This window comes from Saccopteryx bilineata, chromosome 1 (genome assembly GCF_036850765.1).
Source record: "Saccopteryx bilineata isolate mSacBil1 chromosome 1, mSacBil1_pri_phased_curated, whole genome shotgun sequence".
Lineage (NCBI taxonomy): Eukaryota > Metazoa > Chordata > Mammalia > Chiroptera > Emballonuridae > Saccopteryx > Saccopteryx bilineata.
The window spans coordinates 357537324-357553019 of record NC_089490.1 but is presented as its reverse complement, the minus strand read 5'-3'; positions in this window follow the sequence as shown (position 1 = coordinate 357553019).

The window sequence follows — 15696 nt, the reverse complement described above, 5'->3', positions numbered from 1 at the left end:
CCATGACTTTATGGACACACTGTATATTGCTTTGGGTAGTATATACATTTTTTTTTTTTTGCATTTTTCTGAAGTTGGAAATGGGGAGGCAGTCAGACAGACTCCCGCATGCACCCAACCGGGATCCACCGGCATGCCCACCAGGGGGTGATGCTGCAACCATCTGTGGCGTTGCTCTGCTGCAACCAGAGCCATTCTAACACCTGAGGCAGAGGCCACAGAGCCATCCTCAGCGCCCGGGCCAACTTTGCTCCAGTGGAGCCTTGGCTGCAGGAGGGGAAGAGAGAGACAGAGAGGAAGGAGAGGGGGAGGGGTGGAGAAGCAGATGGGCACTTCTCCTGTGTGCCCTGGCTGGGAATCGAACCCGGGACTCCCGCACATCAGGCCAACTCTCCACCACTGAGCCAACCGGCCAGGGCCTATACATTTTAATGATATTTATTTTTCCTAGCCATGAACACGGTATGTGCCTCCACTTATTTGTATCTTCCTTGATTTCTTTTATCAATGTTTTATACTTTTCCAAAAATAGGTCTTTAACCTCCTTGGTTAAATTTACTCCTAGGTACTTCATTTTTTTTTATTGTAATAGTAAAGGGGATTGTTTCCTTAATATCTCTTTCTGACAGTTCATTGTTGGAATATATAAATGCCACTGATTTCTAAATATTGATTTTATAACCTGCCACGTTGCTGAATTCATTTATCAATTCCAGTAGTTTTTTGAGACTTTAGGGTTTTCTATGTATAGTATCAAGTCATCAGCAAATAATGAAAGTTTTACTTCTTTGTTTCTAATTTGGATGCCTTTTATTTCTTCTTGTTGTCTGATTGCTGTGGCTAGGACTTCCAGAACTATGTTGAATAAGAGTGGTGAAAGGGGGCACCCCTGCCTTGTTCCTGTTCTTAAGGGGATTGCTCTTAATTTTTGCCCATTGATTATGATGTTGGCTGTGGGTTTGTCATAGATGGCTTTTATCATGTTGAGGTATGTTCCCTGCATTCCCACTTTGCTGAGAGTTTTGATCATAAATGAATGCTGGATTTTATCAAATGCTTTTTTTCTGCATCTATTGATATTATCATGTGGTTTTTCTCCTTTTTATGTGATGAATCATGTTGATTGATTTGTGAATATTGTACCAGCCTTGCCTCCCTAGAGTAAATCCCACTTGATCATGATGTATGATTTTTTTCATGTATTGCTGGATCCAATTTGTTAATATTTTGTTGAATATTTTAGCATCTAAGTTCATCAGGAATATTGGCCTATAGTTTTCTTTCTTTTTGGCCTATAGTGTCTTTACCTGGTTTTGGAATGAGTATTATGTTTGCTTCATAAAAGGAGTTTGGAAATTTTTCTTTCTCTTGAATATTTTGAAATAGCTTGAAAAGGATAGGAGTTAGTTCTTCTTTGAATATTTAGTAAAATTCACCTGTGAAGCCGTCAGGCCCAGGACTTTTGTTGGTTGGGAGTTTTTTGATAACTGTTTCGATCTTTTTTTTGTATAATCAGTCTGTTTAGGTTTTCTCATTCTTCCATATTGATTTTTGAATGATTATATTTTTCAAGAAATTTATCCATTTCATTGAGGTCCCATTTTGGAGCATACAGTTCTTCATAGTATTTTCTTACAATCCTTTGAATTTCTGCTGTCAGTTGTTACTTCTCCTCTCTCATTTCTAATTTTATTTATTTGAGCTCTCTCTCTTTTTTTCTTGGTGAACTTAGTTAAAGGTTCATCAATTTTGATTACCTTTTCAAAGAACCAGCTCTTGGTTTCATTGATTTTCTATATTATTTTGGGTTTTGTTTTGGGGTCTTTTTTTGGGGGGGGGTTGCCTTTATATCATTTATTTATGCTCTAATCTTTATTATTTCCTTTCTTCTATTTCTTCTAGGCTGTACTTGCTGTTCTTTTTCTAGTTCTTTTAGATGCAGGGCTAAGTTGTTTATTTGAGCTTTTTCTTGCTTCTTAAAGTATGCCTGTAATGCTATGAACTTCCCTCTCAGGACTCCTTTTGCTGTGTCCCATAAATTTTGAGTTGTTGTATATTCATTTTTATTTGTTTCAAGGAATTTTTTTATTTCTTCCTTGATCTCATTGTTAATCCATTTATTATTTAATAGCATGCTATTTAGTTTCCAAGTGTTTGAATGTTTTTTAGTTTTTCTATTGTAGTTGATTTCTAGTTTCATGGCGTTGTGGTCAGAGAAGGTGCTTGATATGATTTTAATCTTCTTAAATTTATTAAGACTTGTTTTGTGTCCTAACATGTGATCTATCCTAGAGAATATACCATGAGAACTTGGAAAGAATGTATATTCTGCTGCTTTGAGTGAAAGGTTCTGAAAATATCCATTAAATCCAGTTGATCTAGTGTGTCATTTAAGGCCACTGTTTCTTTATTAATTTTCTGTCTGGAGGTTCTATCCACTGATGTTAGTGGGGTATTAAAATCCCCTACTATTATAGTATTGCTGTTGATCTCACCCTTTTTGTCCATCAAAATCTGTTTTATATATTTAGGTGCTCCTATATTAGGTGCATATATATATTTATAATAGTTTTATATTCCTGTTGTAATGCTCCTTTTATCATTATGTAGTGACCTTCTTTATCTCTTACTATAGCCTTTGTTTTAAAGTTTATTTTGTCAGATATTAGTATTGCTACCATAGCTTTTTTTTCCTTTCTGTTTGTGTGAAATATTTTTTTCCATCCCTTTAGTCTCAGTCTATGTGTATCTTTTGTTCTGAGGTGGGTCTTTTGTAGACAGCATATGTATGGGTTCTGTTTTTTTATCCATGTAGCTACCCCATGTCTTTTGATTGGAGCATTTAATTCATTTACATTTAAGGTTATTATTGATATGTAGTTGTTTATTGCCATTTTATTCTTTAGATCTATACAGTGGTACCTTGAGATACAAATTTAATTTGTTCTGTAACCAAGCTCATAAGTCAGTCAACTCATATATCAAACTGCCAATACTGGATCCATGCACCAACATGCTAACTAGTGGCAGCTTCCCGAATCACGACTCTTATTTCGGAATTTCACTCAGATCTCGAACAAAAATACGGACTGAGTCGCAGCTCATATCTTAAAAAATTTGTATGTTGGTCTGTTCATATCTCAAGGTACCACTGTAATCCTCTTTTTCTCTATTTCTTTTTCCTTTGCTCTTTCTACAGCAAGCCTCTTATCATTTCCTGCAGTACTAGTTTGGTTGTAATGAGTTCCTTGAGATTTTTTTTTTTGGTCTGGGAAGCTTTTTATTTCTCCTTCAGTTTTAAATGATAATCTTGCAGAATAAAGAAGTCTTGGTTGTAGGCTCATGTTTTGCATTACTTTAAATATTTCTTGCCATTCCCTTCTGGCCTCAAGTGTTTCTGTTGAAAAGTCGGATGTCATCCTTATGGGGGCTCCTCTATGGGTAATTGACTTCCTTTCTCTTGCTGCTTTTAGTATATTTTCTTTATCTCTTAACTTTGGTATTTTAAAATGTAGGCCTCATTGGGTTTCTTTTTATTGGGACTCTCCATGCTTCTTGAACTTGTGTGACTTTTTCCTTCATCAATTTAAGAAAGTTTTCAGCTATGATTTCTTCAAACAGGTTCTCTATTCCTTGTTCTTTCTCTTCTCCTTCAGGAACTCCTATGATGCAGGTGTTATTTCTCTTCATATTGTCACAGAGCTCTCTTATAGTTTCCTCAGACTTTTTGAGCCTCTTTTCTTTTTGCTGCTCTGTTTCTGTGTTTTTACTTATCTTGTCCTCTAATTCGCTGATTTGATCCTCTGCTTCATCCAGCCTGCTGTTGATTCTTTCTAGTGTAATCTTCATTTCTGATATTGTAATTGCCATTTCTGATTGATTTTTTTTTATGATTTCAGTGTCCTTTCTGATGATTGCAATTTATTTAGGTGCTCATTAAGTCCATCCATTGTAGCTTTGAGATCCTTAAGCATCCTAACAATCATTATTTTAAACTCTGCATCTGGTAATTTGATTACTTGCATCTCATTCAGTTCTTTTTCTGGGGATTTTTCTTGTCGATTCATATAGTTTATGTTCCTCTGTCTTCCCATTCTTTCCTTGTGTAGTTTGCAAGCTTGTTAGAGTTGTGGCTCTGAGGTTGGTTTATCGAATGCATCTTCTCCTCCAGGCCTTTATTCCTCAGCCTCTGCTGGTTGCTTGGATTTTAATTCTCCTTAACTAGTAGAGCCACTTAAAAGTCTTAATTTCCCTGCTGTTTGTTTGCTGAGTTCAGCAGGAAGCATCTGTATTTGCTGATCCCAGCAGGAAGTGTCTATATTTGCTGATCTCAGCAGGGGGCTTCTGTGTTTAGGAGGGGGGAATTGGGCATATCTTGTTTTTATTTATTTATTGTTTGTTTGTTTTTTAGCCCTCATTGAAACTGTACCCAGGAATGCAGTGTGTGTTACCTCTGGGAATCTGAAGGTGTGTTCTGCCCAGTGCCTCTCCAGGGTCAGGGTGCATTCTCAGTATGAAGGGAGAGGTGTAGCTCAGGTCTCCCTGAAAACCTGAGTCTCTGTCCTTCCCCTTTACTTCCTCCTTTCTGAACAACCTTTTGTGATGATTGGAGCTGGAGAGCTTTGTGGAGGTGGGTCAGCTGGTTCCACGTTAGGCTTGTGTAGGGCAGAGGGAATGACACCTCCCCCAGCTATGGCCACCTCAGCATTGGAGAATGACTCAGCTCGGGTCAACTCAGGTTTTCTTCTCCCCAACACCGTTTGTGCCCCTGTGTCTTGATCTCCCCACTCTCTTCATGCAAGACCAGTCCTTTCAGCCCTCCTTCCCCTCGATCCCCAGGCAAGTGGCTGTGAGCAACATTTTCTGTGCTGGCCCTTTAAGGCTGTACATTCTTTCGCCAGCCACTTCCCACAGACAGAACTATCACTCTTCTCCCCACTCAGTGCTATCAGGCTGTCTCCTCCAGTCCCTGGATTTCTAGGCTGGGGCTCCAGTCCTGGGACTGAGAACCTCTGCCTCTTATGGTTTCTCTTCTTGCAATGAGAACCCTTCTGGATCCTCAGCCTCAGCTTCCCCTCACTCCTGGGAGTCGGGGAGCCCCAACTGCACCCCTGCACTCCCTACCAGGATCAGTATGGATTATTCTGTGCTCCTTGTTTTTTGAGTCCTGTTCTTTTAATCCAAAGTTGGTTTTTCACGATAATTGTTCTTAAATTAATTTGTAATCAGTTTGGCCATGGGAGGTGGCAGTCTGTGCATCTGCCCACTCCACTGCCATCCTAGAATCCCCATTTTAAACTTTTTTCAGATAACTCTGTACTGCCTTCCATGTTGGCTGCACCAATCTGCATTCTCACCAACAGTGCACGAGGTTGCCCTTTTCTCCACATCCTCACCGATACTTGTTGTTTGTTGATTTATTGATGATAGCCATTTTGAGAGGTGTGAGGTGATCTCTCATTGGGGTTTTAATCTGCATTTCTCTGATGATTAGTGATACTGAGCACCTTTCCATATGTCTATTGGCCATTTGTATGTCTTCTTTGGAGAAATGTCTATTTAGGTCTTTTGCCCATTTCTAGTTGAGCTATTAGGGTTTTTTTGCTATTGATTTTTTACAAGTTCCTTGTGAATGTTAGATATTAACCAAAATTATCAAATGTATTGGCAAATATGTTCTCACATTCAGTGGGTTGTCTTTTCATTGTGTGATGCTTTCCTTTGCTATGCAAAACTTTTTAGTTTAATGTAGCCCTATTTGTTTGTTTTTATTTTGATTCCCTTGCCCGGCCTGACCTGTGGTGGCACAGTGGATAAAGTGTCGACCTGGAAATGCTGAGGTTGCCGGTTTGAAACCCTGGGCTTGCCTGGTCAAGGCACGTATGGGAGTTGATGCTTCCGGCTCCCCCCTTCTCTCTCTCTGTCTCTCTCTCCTCTCTCTTCCTCTCTGTCTCTCTCTCCTCTTTAAAAATAAATAAATAAAAAATAAAAAAAAAATTTTTGATTCCCTTGCCCAAGGTGATATAGCAGGAAAAATATTGCTATGAGAAATGTCTGAGATTTTACTGCCTATGTTTTCTTCTAGAATTTTTATGGTTTCAACTCTAACATTTAAGTCTTTTTTTATAATTTTTTAAGACTTTATTTATTATAGAGGAGAGAGAGAGAGAGAAGGTGGTAGAAGCAGGAAGCATCAATTCCCACATGTGCCTTGACAGGGTAAGCCCAGGGTTTTAAACCAGTGACCTCAGGGTTCCAGGTCAATGCCTTATCCACTGTGTTACCACAGGCTAACATTTAAGTCTTTAATTCATTTTGAGTTTATTTTTGTGTATGGTGTAAAAAGGTAGTCTAATTTTATTTTTTTATATTTTTGCATGTATTTGTCCAATTTTCCCAACATCATTTATCAAATATATTCAAAAAATTGAATCTACCCCATTGTATGTTTTTGCCTCCTTTGCCAAATATTAGTTGACTATAATTGCATGGATTTATTTCTGTGCTCCTTATTCTGTTCCATTGATCTATATGTCTGTTTTATGTGAATACCATGCTGTTTTGATTACTGTAGCCTGTAGTATAGTTTGATACAGGTAGTGTGATTCCTCCAACTTTGTTTTTCTTTCTTAAGATTACTGTTTCTATTCGAGGTCTTGTGCTTCCATGTAAAGTTTTGATATCATGATAGGTATAGCATTGGATCTATAGATTGCTTTGGGTAGTATGGACATTTTAATGATGTTAGTTCTTCAATCCATGAACACTATATATGTTTCAACTTATTTGTATCCTCAATTTCTTTCTTCAGTGTCTTATAATTTTCTGAGTACAGGTCTTTTACATCCTTGGTTAAATTTATCCCTAAGTATTTTATTCATGTTTTTTTAAATTGATTTTAAGAGAGAAAGTCAGGAAGGGAGAGACAGAGAGAGGGAGGAGTAGAAGCATCAAATCATAGCTGCTACACTTTAGTTATTCTATTTTATTTTTTTTGAAGCAATTGTGAATAGGATTGTTTTCTTAGTTTCCCTTTCTGATAGTTCATTATTGGTGTATAAAAATGCATCTGATTTCTGGATATTTATTTTGTATCCTGTTACTTTACTGAATTTATTTATCAGTTCTAGTAGTTTTTTGGTGGAATCTATAGGGTTCTCTATATACAGCATCATTTCATCTTCAAATAATAACAGTTTTATTTCCTCCTTTCCAATTTAGATGATTTAATAAATCATGCAGAATACTCTGCAACTGTTAAAAAGAAAGAATTTTTGCTTGACCAGGTGGTGGCAGAGTGGATAGAGTGTCGGACTAGGATGCAGAGGACCCAGGTTCAAAACCCTGAGGTCACCAGCTTGAGTGTGGGCTCATCTGGTTTAAGCAAGCCTCATCAACTTAAGCCCAAGGTCACTGGCTAGAGCAAGGGGTCACTCAGCCTGCTGTAGTAGCCCCCCGGTTAAGGCACATATGAGAAAGAAATCAATGAACAACTAAGGTGCCACAGCAAAGGACTGATGCTTCTCATCTCTCTCTTCCTGTATGTCTGTCCCTATCTTTCTCTCTCTGTGTCTCTCTCTGTCTCTGTCACAAAAAAGAGAAAGAATACACTAAAATTAAGATTTCTTCAAGGCACATTTATAAGGCCAAAACATGTTACAGAATAATTTATAAAATACATATATCAAATAACTATATACATTTGTATGTGTACATATATATCTGTATATATAAAAACTATTAACTGTGATTACTTTTGGTGAGTGAAAGGAATAAGAGGGATGGGAGAGATAAAATATAATTATATTTTTGTTCAATCCAGTACTTAAAAATTATAAGAAGAACAATTTCTGGTACAACTTTTGTAACTAGTTTTTGTGGGGTTTTTTTAATTTTTTTAAATTTATTTATTTTTTACAGAGACAGAGAGTGAGTCAGAGAGAGGGATAGACAGGGATAGACAGACAGGAACGGAGAGAGATGAGAAGCATCAATCATTAGTTTTTCATTGCGCGTTGCAACACCTTAGTTGTTCATTGATTGCTTTCTCAAACGTGCCTTGACAGCGGGCCTTCAGCAGACCGAGCAACCCCTTGCTGGAGCCAGCGACCTTGGGTTCAAGCTGGTGGGTTTTTGTTCAAACCAGATGAGCCTGTGCTCAAGCTGGCAACCTCGGGGTCTCAAACCTGGGTCCTCTGCATCCCAGTCCAATGCTCTATCCACTGCGCCACCGCCTGGTCAGGCAACTACAGTTTTTTTTAAAGAATACATGCTACTTGGGAAGCACTCAAAACTTCTCAGAGCAATGGTACTGCATAAATTCAAGACACTGATATTATCATTGTTATTATTATCAACATCCTTACCTCTTACAACTATCAACATTGATATGCCTTTCACAGAGAAATTGAAACAAGGTTTATAAATAGAGGTTCATTTATTCATAGAAAACACCTTTAAAGCAAGGGTATACTTTAAAAACACAAACTTAATAAATGACTTGCCCAGATTTTCAAACAAGTCAGGAAATAATCCAAGGCAAGAATTCCACTCTTATACAAATAAGTAAATACACACACACATGCACACACACAGACACACTGGCTTTCGGCATAGCACCATAAATAACCCCATACCTGGCATTTCAGTCTCTCCCCAAGTAATTAAATGTTTAAATGACTTGCAAACTTTCACATTGGCTTTAAAATTATCTATGTCTGGCATTCTTTTTAAAAGAATGGCTTTTAAAATTTTGACATCAACCTTCCAAAGAAAGTAAAAGACTAATATTAGTCTTTACCTTCTATAAAAGGACAACCCTAGAAAAACATTGTGCTTTTCTAAATACTGTAAATGTAATAGCTCTGATCACATTATTTAACAAAAAATCACTAAATAAGCAGAATTATCCTAAACTGCATTATTCTAATTCTGAAAACTTTCCAAAAACAAAGAAGCATAAAAAACACAGATCAACTACGCTTAACCTCAGATTCCTCATTTGTTAAAAAGCAGAGAATTGTTCTTATTCTTCCCGGCTTAACCAATTGGATTGTTTTGAGGTTCAAATAAAAAAGATTGTGAAGGTGTTCTGTAAAGTATGAAGTTCCAGGTAAATTATCATTTATGTATGAAACTTGAATTCTTGATACAAGTTTAATTCCTGACACCCACCCATCCCAATTTGAGAAGACATCTGATTTGCCATATTCAGGCCTCTCAATTTGGAGCCTTTTTTTTTTTTTCTAGAACAAGTCTCAACTGCAATGTATAGAAAAGAGAGTGTGGCATTTATTTGTGAGGTGTCATGATGTAAAGTAACAGTCTTAGGCCTTTTATAAAGAAGATTGTACTAAGCACCATCTCGGAGTACGGAGGTTGCCAGTTCAATTCCCTGGTTGGGACACAGGAGCAGCTTAATGTTCCTGTCTCTCTCTCCTTGCCTCTTTCAAAAGAAAGAAGAAAGAAAAAAGAAGAAGGAGGAAGAGGAGGAAAGAAGAGGAGAATAAGAAGAAAATTATACTAGAATGCTACTCAGTGCAATAGTTGCCATAGTCCTTTTCTGAGTGACCTGCCCCATCCTTCCACTTCTGCTTCTCACATCTTTCCTTAACCACAGCAAGAGCTAGATTAGAAGTTGTGCAGTGACAATTAAAGTGAAAGCAACTATGAAAAAAAAAAAAAAAAGTTGGGCAGTTGTCCAAATCATTCGTCTATAAGGGGTACCGAAACATCACTGGAATAATTAGTAACTATAAAAACAATTAAGGTTTCCACTGGCAAAGTCTTACACAGGTGCAAGAATATAAATTTGCCCTTGTTTGAAATACTGTACAGCAAAGTAGAAATTAAAAACAATAGTGTAGCCTTGGCCAGATAGCTTGGCTGGTTGGAGCATTGTCCCAGAGTATGGAGGTTGCCAGTTGGATTCCCAGGTCAGAGCACACACAGGAGCAACTCGATGTTCCTGTCTCTCTCCCTGCCTCTGTCTCTCTCTCTCAAAAAAAAGTGTTAAACTAACATTTATTAAATGCTTGTTACATACTAGTTCCTATACCAAGTGCTTTACATATTTGGTTTTATTTAAACCAAAAAATCATTGTATATTGTTGTTTTTTATAAGATTTTCTTTATTGATTTTACAGAGAGAAGAGAGTGGGGAGGAATGAGAAGTATCAGTTCATAGTTGCTTCACATTAAGTGTTCACTGGTTGCTTGTTGTATGCACCTTGACCGGGCAAGCCCAGGGTCTCCAACTTCAGTGCTCCAGGTTGGCACTCTATCCACTGTACCACCACAGGCCAGGCTGTATATTATTGTTTTTAAGTCTATTTTTCTGATGAGAAAATTGAAAGGTTCTCAAGACTGCACAAGAAGCAAATGGTGGAGGTGAGATTTAAAACCAATCTTCCTCCAGGACCTGTACTCACTATGCATCACAGCCCTCCCTAAGACTAATTAAGTATGTTATATGTTTTTGTGCCTTGCACTTATATAGGAGCAATTAGACAAAACTCATCAGGCAGACTATATCTGAAAACAAATAATTCATGGATAGTGCTGTTAGCCAGAAACCAGTGATCCATTTTAGAATACAAATTTCAAACCTTTTAATATGTTTTCAAAAAATGTGTCTGTTTCAGAAAATTTACAAAAGAAAAGTGAAAAAAGAAGAACTATAAAAAAGTGAAATATATTGCCAAAACGTTTCCAAATATTTACATTGTTTAGGGACCTGTCTATAATATTAATCAAATAATTGTTGAACAAATATTTGAAGAACACTTTTGAAAGTGCATTCATTAGAATTCAATTGTAAGTAACAGATTTCACTCTAGCTAATTTAAACAGGAAGGGATTTACTAGGAGGAATTAGGCAATTTATAAAATCACTAGAAGGGCTAGTGGAACAGAGTTGAGGCTGCATTTCCGGGAATGACCTCTAAACATTATAGAACTAGTCCAGTGGTCAGCAAACTCATTAGTCAACAGAGCCAAATATCAACAGTACAACGATTGAAATTTCTTTTGAGAGCCAAATTTTTTAAACTTAAACCATATTGGTAGGTACATTCCTTATCGAGGTAGCGCCCGCACGTGGTATTTTGTGGAAGAGCCACACTCAAGGGGCCAAAGAGCCACATGTGGCTCGCAAGCCACAGTTTGCTGACCAGGGAACTAGTCCAACATGGGCACCATGCTTCTGTCACACTTATGGACCTGGGGAATTAGGAAACCGCCTTTACATCTACTGACTCTACCATAATCTGAATTAGTCAAATGAAGGCCCTGTTCCCTCTCATCGGGCATGTAATTTAGGGACTGAACAATGCTGGGACCTCTGCTAAAGCTGTCTCAGAAAAACCAACATCTGCCAGTGGAAATAACAGCAATACATCCTCTACCTCAGGATGTTTACTTTTAATTTCCATATCTTACTAAGGTACATCTGTTTTATAGAAACTAAGTTTCATGAATTTAAGCTAAAGGGACTTCTGGGAAATATAGTCTCTAGGTTTCTAGACTTAAGCTATAAGACTTGAGTTGACTGCATCAATCTGTGATCTCAGCTACATCAGACATCAAGTTATTAGAGCCAGTCTAGAGCACCCACCCATCCTGTTCCAGCCCTGGCAACAGTTAAGAGCAGAGACTCAAAGGACATAAGGGCAGCCCCCCCAAATATTGGCCAGTGGTAGCTGACCTGATGAAAAAAATATTACTTTCTGACCAGATTCCTCTCTTAAATTTTTGGGATTGGGACACTGAAGGATTGAGCCAATAAACAGAGGGCTTTATAGATTTTAGGTTAAGTAGATTAGGAATTGGAATGATGACAGACTGTGTGAACAAATAGCATTATATGCATACTCATTGAGAAATATGAAGGTAAATACCAAAAGAAATTGCATAAAATGTTTAAAACCTGAAGAAAGAGCTGAGGAATTTCTTTTGTTGTTTATAATCCTTTGTTGCTCTTTGAATTTTTTAACTCTATGCTTGTATTGCTAGAATAAAAATTAAAATTAGTAACAAAACAACAAAATGAACGCCCTAAACTTGGGCCTTTAAGCCAGAACAACTAACTTACATATCACATAACTACTAGCTGAAAAGTGGAAGCTCCAGATAATCTAGTCCTATTGCCTACTTCCCACCTAGCACCTCTACTGCTATAAAGTTGGAAAAAATTTTAAATTCAAACCAGTTTAGTGAAAACTTTGAATGCTAAGTCTATTGGTCTGTTCTTTGTATCTATGAGTCTGCTTCTATTTTGTTAGTTTAGTTTGTTCGTTAGATTCCACATACAAGTGAAATCATATAATACTTGTCTTTCTCTGACTTATTTCACTTAGCAAAATGTTCTGCAGGTCCATCCATGATGGATTAGATTGTCTCTCTCTCTTTTTTTTTTTTTTTTAATTTTTCTGAAGCTGGAAACAGGGAAAGACAGTCAGACAGACTCCCGCATGCGCCCGACCGGGATCCACCCGGCACGACCACCAGGGGGCGATGCTCTGCCCATCCTGGGCGTCGCCATATTGCGACCAGAGCCACTCCAGCGCCTGAGGCAGAGGCCACAGAGCCATCCCCAGCGCCTGGGCCATCCTTGCTCCAATGGAGCCTCGGCTGCAGGAGGGGAAGAGAGAGACAGAGAGGAAAGCGCGGCAGAGGGGTGGAGAAGCAAATGGGCGCTTCTCCTGTGTGCCCTGGCCGGGAATCGAACCCGGGTCCTCCGCACGCTAGGCCGACGCTCTACCGCTGAGCCAACCGGCCAGGGCCTAGATTGTCTCTCTTTTTATGGACAAGTAGTATTCCATTGTGTAAATATATTGCAGCCTTTTATCCATTCACCCACTGATTGACTTTGTTTTTGTTTGTTTTTAATTATTTTTATTAAATTTTTAAATTTATGTTAACATGGATTCAAGTGTCCCACTCAATATAACACCCTCTCACTACTAGCAACATACCCCTCATTATACCTCCTTTGTCCCCCTCTCCCTAAGTCCCTCCTTCCCTTCCCTCTGGGACTTGCTGACCTATTATCTGTATCTACGTGTTATGTATATGATATATATAATTTCACTAATCCTTTCACTTTCTCTGATCCCATCACTTTCTCTGATCCCTCTGACCGCTGTCCTGCTCCCTGTGACCCCGCCTCTGCCTCTATTCCGTTCTCAGTTCACTTTGTTCATTAGATTCTACATATAAGTGAGATCATAGGATATTTGTCTTTCTCTGCCTGGCTTATTTCACTTAGCATAATAATCTCCAGGTCCATCCATGCCACCACAAAAGATAAGATTTCCTTCTTTTTTCACAGTCATGTAGTATTTCATTGTGTATATGTACCACTGTTTTTTATACACTCGTCCACTGATGGACACTTGGGCTCTTTTCAGATCTTGGCTATTGTAAACAATGCTGCCATAAATATGGAGGTGCATATCTTCTTTCGAATTAGTGTTTTGGGATTCTTAAGATATGTTCCTAAAAGTAGGATAGCTGGGTCAAAAGGAAGTTCCATTTTTAATTTTTTGAGGAAACACCACACTGCAGGCTGCACCAGTCTGCATTCCCACCAGCAGTGCAGGAGGGTTCCCTTTTCTCCACACCCTCACTAGCATTTGTGTGTGTTGATTTGTTAATGAGAGCTATTCTGACAGGTGTGAGGTGGTATCTCATTGTGTTTTAATTTGCATTTCTCTGATGATTAGTGAGGTTGAACATTTTTTCGAATGCCTATTGGCATTCTCCTCTTTGGAGAAGTGTCTACTCAGTTTCTTTGCCCATTTTTAATTGGATTATTTACCTTCCTGATGTTGAGGTTTAGAAGTTCTTTATAAATTTTGGTTATTAACGCCTTTTTCAGATGTACTGACAAATATGTTCTCCCATTGTGTTAATGGTATCTTTTGCTGTGAAAAAGCTTTTTTGTTTGAAAAAAAACAACAAAAATAAAATATCCTTTTAGTTTGATATAGTCCCATTTGTTTATTTTGTCCTTTATTTTACTTGCTTGTGGAGATATATCAGCAAAAACATTGCTATGAGAGATAGCAGAGAGTTTACTGCCTATGTTTTCTTCCAAGATGTTTATGGTTTTGCAACTTACATTTAAGTCTTTTATCCATTTTGAGTTTATTTTTGTGAATGGTGTAAGTTGGTGGTCTAGTTTCATATTTTGCAAGTACCTGTCCAATTTTCCCAACATCATTTATTAAAAAGACTGTCTTTACTCCATTGTATACTCTTGCCTGCTTTGTCAAATATCAATTGACCATAAAAGTGTGGGTTTATTTCTGGGTTCTCTGTCCTGTTCCATTGATCTGTATGCCTGTTCTTATGCCAGTACTAAGCTATTTTGATTACAATGGCCTTGTAGTATAACTTGATATCAGAAGGTGTGATACTTTCCACTTTGTTCTTCATTTTTAAGACTGCTGAGGCTATTTGGGTTCTTTTTTTGGTTCCATAGAAGTTTTTGGAATATTTGTTCTAGATCTGTGAAGTATGCCATTGGTATTCTAATAGGAATTGCACTGAATCTATAGATTGCTTTGGATAATATAGACATTTTAATGATGTTAATTCTTCCTAGCCATGAACACGGTATATGCTTTCACTTGTTTGCATCATCTTTGATTTATTTTTTTTCAATATCTTATAATTTTTCGATTACAAGTCTTTTACCTCCTTGGTTAAATTTACTCCTAAGTACTTTTTTTGTTGCAATAGTGAAGGGGATTGTTTCCTTAATTTCTCTTCCTGACAGTTTATTGTTGGTGCATAAAAATGCAACTGATTTCTGAATATTAATTTTATATCCTGTCACCTTGCTGAATTCATTTATCAGCTCTTTTAGTCTTTTTGACTGAGACTTTAGGGGTTTCTATGTACAATATCATGTCATCAGCAAATAATGACAGTTTTACCACTTCTTTTCCAATTCAGATACCTTGTATTTCTTCTTATCTGATTGCTGTGGCTAGGACTTCCAGAACTATGTTGAATAATAGACATGACTTATTTTGGGCTGCTTCTAAATCATAGCTATTGTAAATAACACGCAATGAACATAGGAGTGAACATATTCTTTCAAATTAGTGTTTCGGGTTTCTTCAGATATATTCCCAGAAGTGGAATTGCTGGGTCATAAGCCAATTTTTAACACTTTTGAGGTAACTCCACACTGCTTTCCACAGTGGCTGCACCAATCTGCATTCTCACCAACAGTGCCCAAGGGCTCCCTTTTCTCTACATCCTCACTGACACTTGTTTGTTGATTTATTGATGATAGCCATTTTGAGAGGTGTGAAGTGATATCTTATTGTGGTTTTAATTTGCATTTCTCTAATGATTAGTGATGTTAAGCATCTTTCCATATGTCTATTGGCCATCTGTATGTCTCTTTGGAGTTTATGCCCATTTTTTAATTTGATTGGTTTTTTGCTGTTGAGTTTCAAAAATTCTTTATAAATTTTGGTTAATTAACTTCTTATCAGATGTATCGATGGTGACTATGTTCTTGCATAGTCGGTGGATTAGCTTTCCATTTTGTTGATGGTTTCCTTTGCTGTGCAAAACATTTTACTTTGATGTAATTCCATTTATTTATTTTTTATTTTGTTTCCCTTGCTCCAAAAAAACCAAGGGGCTCTCTATTCTGTTCCATTGATCTATGACTGT